Below are 7,025 nucleotides of genomic sequence, written 5' to 3'. Positions count from 1 at the left end.
GTCAAAGTCTAGGTAGAAAACATCCACAGCCTTTCCCTCATCCACTAACTGGGTCACCTTATCATAGCAGAAGATCAGGTTAGTCAAGCAGGACCTGCCTTTCTTAAACCCATGCTGACCGGGCCATGTCCCAGCTCTGTTTTCCTATTACTCCTTGGGCACCAGGGCACTGGTAAAAAGCCCTGCTGACTTGCAGTCTCTGGCAAACTAAGCACCTACTCTCCTGTTTGTACTCCAGAGCACATCACTCAGAAGCAGCTAAAAGGAGGTGAAAGACCCCAATTAGTCTCCAAAGAGTCTGCTTGCAGTTTTGAGAGCTGCTCCAAGGTCTCCTGGCTTCTTGGAGGTAAGGCTAACCTCTTGGACTGATTGACAGCAAGGGAGAGGCTCAGCAGAGTTCCCCCTTCTCTGATCCAAGCTGCATTCCTGCCTGTGCCTGAAACACCACACTTCGGCAGCTGGCGCCCCTCCTGCCCTCCCTTCTGCAGATTAATGACTCTCTAATTCTTCATTATCTAGTGCTGACAAAGGTGGGGTCCTTTGCTTGTCGCAGGGGAGAGCAAGCAGAGGAAAGGCACAGGGGGCATCCCCAGAGAGGTAGGAGCTAATGAGACATAATGAGACAAAGCATTTGCTTTGCCTGTAATAGCTGGCAATAGGTACTGCCCTGGAGGCTGGCTCAGGAGGACTGGGCACAGAAAACTGGAAGAGCTTCTGATTTTGTGCAAGTATCATTTTCACAGAGGCCAAGTGGCCACCCAGATGAGCATGAATGAATGAATGCTTTGCTGAGCAACAGAAACAAAAAAGCCCCGGCCACAGCCATGAGGGGGGGTGATAGGTCCATCCAGGAATTGACCCCTGAGGTAAGAGGTGGATGCATGTCAGCCTGTGGTGCAGACCACAAGCACCCATGCAGGCAGGGAATGTGCTGGGGGAGTCTGCCTGTCTTCCGTGAAGAAAACAGCAGGTACAAAGGTGTAAATAACTCCTCCCCAGTGCTGGCCATGGGGGGTGAAAGAGGAGCACTGCCCCTATAAATGGATGCTCTGTGTTGCCCAAATACTGAGTCATGGTGGGGGTCTCCTGTCCCCCTTACCATTTCCTGCTTGGGGGGCTGGATTCTCCCCCAGACCATCCCCACACACTGCTCCCCCAGGGATGCTGTGGGTCCTGGGCTCCCAGGGGAGCGAGCCCTGGCTGCAGTGAGGAGGCAGCCAGCCAGCTCGACACGGTTAACAGCTCTCCTCAGCCACCAGATCATGATGGATGAGCCCTGCCCCATGGAAATGTCACTGCCTGAACAGAGCGTGAGCTCATTCCCTTCCGCCTCTGATCTTAGCACATAGCCTGGACAAACAGCCCCTGTCCTTGCCGAGCAGGCAGTCTGGCTTGGCCTCCCACCTTTTCATGACGATGTTCAGGCATGAGAGGCAAAAGGAGACGTGAGTTTTCAGGGTCTAACCCCACTCACTCCAAGGCTTGCTAATTAATAGAAGAGGCGCTCCCCTCCTCTGCCCAGGAGAGGAGGAGATGTAAATGGATGACGGATGGTCTGGTCAAGCATTCAACCTTGCTATCTAATTTGAAAAATGGGCAAATGAGGTAATTATGGTGAGATATCGATTCATAGCAACATGCCGCATGAATGCCATAGCAATAACTCTCAGTGCTGCCATGCAGCTCCCTCAGCCCCTCCTCAGCTGCAGAAGGCAAGCTCAGGCTTTCCGCTTTAGCCTGTACATGTTTGAGAGATGGAGCCAACCAGTGTAGGCAGCAACAAGGCCACCTTCTGCCCCCAGGATGGGCCTGAGACTGCTGCTCCCACTGGTGAAACATCTTCAGGAGCTTGGCTTTTATGGTCTGTGTTTCTGGTGCCTGTCTTCAGTCAGGTCCAGTAAAGGCAGCAAGTGGGGAAGAGGGAGTCATGTTGGTGGAAAGTGTAAGGAGGCAAGAGAGAGGCACCACGCCACTACCAAAGGCTTCCTCAGTGGCTTTGGCAAAGACACTTAACTGTATCCTGTCCAATTAGGTACTTGGCCGTTTCCCATTGCAACATGAATATTTTTGCTCTGCATCTGGAGACTACCATCTCCACAGCTGTGCATAGCTGTGTTTTAGGAAGTTGCCTACTACATCGGTAGTGCACAGGTAAGTTCCTAGTAGGCTTCTTAAAGATGTAAGTGGAGATAAGTTTTTCTATCAAATTTCCATTTAAGTCTGAATGTATTGCAAACACCACAGCATATAGGCTGCACTCTGACCCGTAGCTGTGTGGACCTGTGCCTAACCCTTTAGTCTTTGGTCTGTTAGTGTGTTGGCAAGAGCCAACATGAACATCGGTTATAGTCAGATGGAGGTAGCAGACCCCAGATATTCTCCACACTCTCAGGGCAGAACAACCACCCTTGTGTGGCTCATGAATTGTCCACAGGCGAGAAACCAGCTTGTGTGCCCAGAAGTGAGGGGAGAGAGTTGAGGTCCACCACGTACATCTGCAGGTCTGCAGCCAAATGGCACTGGGATCCACGCCACAGGAGCCAGACACAAGGCTGAACCTGCTTGGGTCTGCCTTCAGGGTGCCTGAGTGTCTGTCTTCTCCACACCACAGCCACATCAGGAAGGTGTGACAGGTATCCGCTCCACATCCCTGCAATGCCAGAGGCTTTTCCTGGCAGCTGCTGCAGGTTTTTCCTTCCTAACCAATGACTTGGGAAATTGATACTGTCAGAGAACAGTCACAGCTCTATTCACAGCTCAGCCACTTACCCTCTGTTTCACCTCGTGTAAAGTCAGTGATCATTATAATCCCCTCCCTCTCTGGCAACATAAAGAGTCAATTAATAAGTCATAAAAAGGTGTGCTTTGAGATCCTTGGGTAGACAGTATTCCAGGGCTGTTATTGTTACTAGTAATGGCACATACTTATACCACTTACTGGTACTTCAAGCTACATTAAGGTAATTCCTGAGATGCAGGAGACTTCACACAAAATATATGGCCTTCTCTACCAAAAATACAGGCACCTGCTAGTCGTACTGAGGCAAGTATTACCATCTTCCTTTCTCCATGCTCCTTGTGTCCTGATTTTTCAGCAGCACATTGACTTCATCCTGCCCCTTCAGAGGGTTCTAACCTCATTTCCATGGCCAAATCTGAAAGCCTTTATGTCTTCCCCATCCTTCCAGTTTTCTTCATTACATCAAATCCTTTGTTACACCCTCTTTCTGCTGAGAGTGTTCCCTCAGCCTTTGCCCTGTGCATGTGTCTCCTGCCTTCTCTGCTTGCTTCCTCAGTAGCTCATTTAACGTATATTCCTATACCCTACCCTCCTGACCCTTCTTCTGGAGAGAATGTCAAATCTCTGAATCATTTCATGACTCAGTTCCCCCGCTCCCTTTGTCCTGCCACCCCACTTTAATCTGGGATGGCCACCAAGGTGCTCTGTATTGATGGAGAAAGAGAGGGATCTTGGACGGGAGGTTGACCTCACCTGTCTTAAACACCTATCTGGGAGGGAATAAATGCCCTTTTCCTCCACTGACTACAGCAGGAATGCAAGGAACTGATCTAGCTTCTGGATGGCTGCTGCAAGGGGGAAGGAGCCCACACGAGCCCCCAGCAGTGATCCAAGTCCACCCCACAGCCCATCAAACCTTGTGCAAATACAGCCTGCAGAGTGATCCCCTCCCAGCAGAATTAAACTACCAAAGGGAAAAGGCTGAGAAATGGGTCCCTCAACACATCTGTACAAGGGTGAGAACAATGGTTACCAGGTTATGCTCAAATGTCTCCTCAAGCTCTTTAGACACTGTTTGATGTCTGCTATCTGAAATTTTAAACCTCCAAACATTGATTACAAACTACTCACTAACAAAGAAAATATTTGTTAGTTTACTCCAAGTTTATTAGATGTTAGACCTAATTAAAAGTTCCAATGCGTCGTAAATGCTTCTTTAATTACAGTGAGACAGGAACATTAGAGTTGTGGGTTTGTAGAGAAAGTACATCTAATTAGGCTGGTATATTTAGGGCATTATTTCTATCTATCTATTTGAAATACATTGCACTACATGTTGCTTATTCCAGTCAGAGCTTTACAGAAATGTGTTCCAATCAAAAAACCACTTTTTTTAATTTCCTCCTACATTTTTTTTAAATGTTTAATTTATTCTTAATGAAAGAAACTAGACTGAGAGTCCCTGGAGAATGAATTCCCTTGTTTATGCACAGCACAGATAATAGGCACTGCATGGATCAGTACTGGGATCTTTGTTAGGAGCAATTGGGAAGCTACAAATCCATCATTCAGTCCTTCATCTCGGCATGTGCGTCACCAACAGTGAAAGCAAGTTTTTAGGACGCGAACACTTATTCTGTGGCACTGAGATGATCTTACTCAATTTACCCAGCTAAACACATTTCTACATGGCTGTATTGCCAGAGGCATAAGCCTGCCCTTCTCCCAGCTCTCCCAAGTGCCTTTTCTGACTTTCAGAGTATCCAAGCTCAAAATCCTCCACTGGCTCCGCAAAGCTAACGGACCATTTAATCTCAGCTTCATGAGACCTGAACTTTGCTTCAAACTGGGAGCAAACAGGGGGCACCCCTTCCCCACAGCAAGCCTTGAAGAGCAGCAGTGTAGAGGTGGCTGGTGTAGTCCTTGAGCTGTGGATCCATACTGTATGGGCAGTGGGATTACCCTAGTTCCAAGATGCTACTGGGAGGGGAGTGGTAAGTTATAATGCGTATGAAGGGGAGAACATGTTCGGGGGGGCTGTTTTAACCATTTAAGGAACACTTAATGAATTTGTGGTCTGCATTATCCATAGGCTTTGCTCTTGCAAATGGGGGGTGCTGAAGTCTAGTGTGCTTCAATACTTCAATAACCTGTGTCAGCTTTGCTTCATTTATTAGTTTTCCCAGCCTGGTAAAAACTTTCTGAGTAGTTCTGGGGCTTTTTTGTTTTGGAAGTAGTTTTGGAGCCAGTTGCTCCAAACCAAGTACCAGAAACCACAAAGCTCTCAGGAACCAAACCAGGACCCATTAGCAGTCCAAGGAGGGATACTACACATTGCCCTCACTTTGCGCATACGAAAGCAGTGTGCCAAGCTGCCACTGTCGTTAGCTGCCCAGAAAAGAGCAGTGATTATCCATGGAGAGCTGGGGTCTTGCTGAGGCATTGCTTTGGGTGCTGTCTCTTGCACAAGTGCTGTTGCACATAATGACACTGAAGCAGCTGCTGGAGCATGAGTGTGGTGTCCCAGCAGCAAATAATTCTGAGCCTTAAAAAAAAAGGCAGTATAAGCCTAAAACCATGAATCATAGCTTTCAAGTGTCCCTACTTACCTCCCTGAGAGCCAGAAGGTTCACATCAAAGACTGCGAGAATGGAAAGGGAAAGGGCTGGTGCATGCAGAGCTCATCGCTGGACAGCCAATGATTTATCTTCCAAGGACTCTAATGCAGCTGGAGTGCTCAGCCAAGTCTCATGTGTGAAGACTCCTATGAATGACCTGCTCTCCTCCACTGGGCTCACATGCCACGCAGTGACACTGCAAAGCCAAGGCAGCCCTGGCCCCATGATACAGGCGGTCAAGGAGTGAAAGCCACCTCCTCTGGGGGCTGCAGCGGGGCATGGAGGGACAGACCTCACCACGCCATGTCCTCACTGCATGTGTCCCAACCTAGTGCCACCTCTCATGATGTGCCACGTAGGGTACAGCCCTCGTTTGACATGAGGAACCAACCAGAGTGCTGACAGCAGCTGAGCTGCCAAGCACTCCCCTCCCTGGGGCACCTCCAGTGAGTGCGCACAGTGAGGCCAGCGGGCTGCAACCACTGCCTGGGGACTGTAGTGCTGTGAACCCAAACACATTAAACAGGCCACTGGGGCTGTGACCCATGGTCAACGCATTTACAGCAGGGGCATAAAGGAATAGCAATGAACTGGTGCAATGTGTTCACCAAAATCAGTTCTTTGAGGGAGGGCATGGAAGGACAGAACAAAACCACTTCTGGTTGCTGGGCATGTAAAAAATCACCAAAAAGCACTTGGAAACCATTGGCATTTGCGCACGTGCACGTGTGCATACAAGGGGGACGGCAGGTCCTAGAACAAAGCCCCACACCCCTCAGTGTGTTCAGAGTCTCTATCGGAGAAACTGAGCTAGCCATGAGCCACGAGATCCCCTGTGGTTTATGCTGCCACTTCCCACACAGCGCTGAGGAGAGGAAGGTCTTTCTCAGGGCAGTCCCAGGCTCACGTCTAATCAGATCCATGGGGACTTTGCCCAGAAAAGTGATCAGATCAGAGCTTCACTGCCTCTATTTTTGTAGGTGGCCACCTAAGCTGCTGAGAAATCTTCCTGAAGAGCGTATTGTGCAGAGAGCCCAGAGCAACTCTAATTTACAGCCAAATAAAAAGTTCTCCTTTCAAAGTTCTTTTATTCCTTTTTAATTTTCTCCTGTTGTTTGATTTCCCTGTGCTTTGAGTATGAGCAGAGAGTGTGGGTTTTCCATGAAGAGATCTATGTACAATAGCTCTGTAGATTACACTCTGGTATCTTACAGACTGTTGTCTAATGACCTCTCAAAGATCTCTCAGGAGAACACTTCACTCCATCAACTTGCTCAGCAATTGTCAGCAAATCCTAGATGCTTATCATCTGCTCCTGGGATCCTTCCTCAAATTTATTTCCCCTATTCATCAGTCCTGCTGCACACAGAATGAAGGTAGCAGGCTCAATGTCCAGAGCACCTGCAAATGCTGGTATAGACCCTCCAGTTGGGCCATGTAGCATTACTGGACCTTCCATGACTATCTATGGCAGTAGTATGTGGATCACTGGTTTGTCCTTCACACTCCTGCTAACCCATCCTCCAGGAATGGTCTCCCATAGAGGAAAAGAGTGGTGCCACACTGCTCCAGGTGCCTACCCACACTTGAAAGCAGGTGCTAAAAACTGTGGGATGAAGAATGGATGAGCCCTCAGTTCATGGCAATTCAGCTTAGCTAGAAAGAGT

Source organism: Strigops habroptila, chromosome 10 (assembly GCF_004027225.2).
Source record: "Strigops habroptila isolate Jane chromosome 10, bStrHab1.2.pri, whole genome shotgun sequence".
Classification (NCBI taxonomy): Eukaryota; Metazoa; Chordata; class Aves; order Psittaciformes; family Psittacidae; genus Strigops; species Strigops habroptila.
This window is presented reverse-complemented; position numbering follows the sequence as displayed.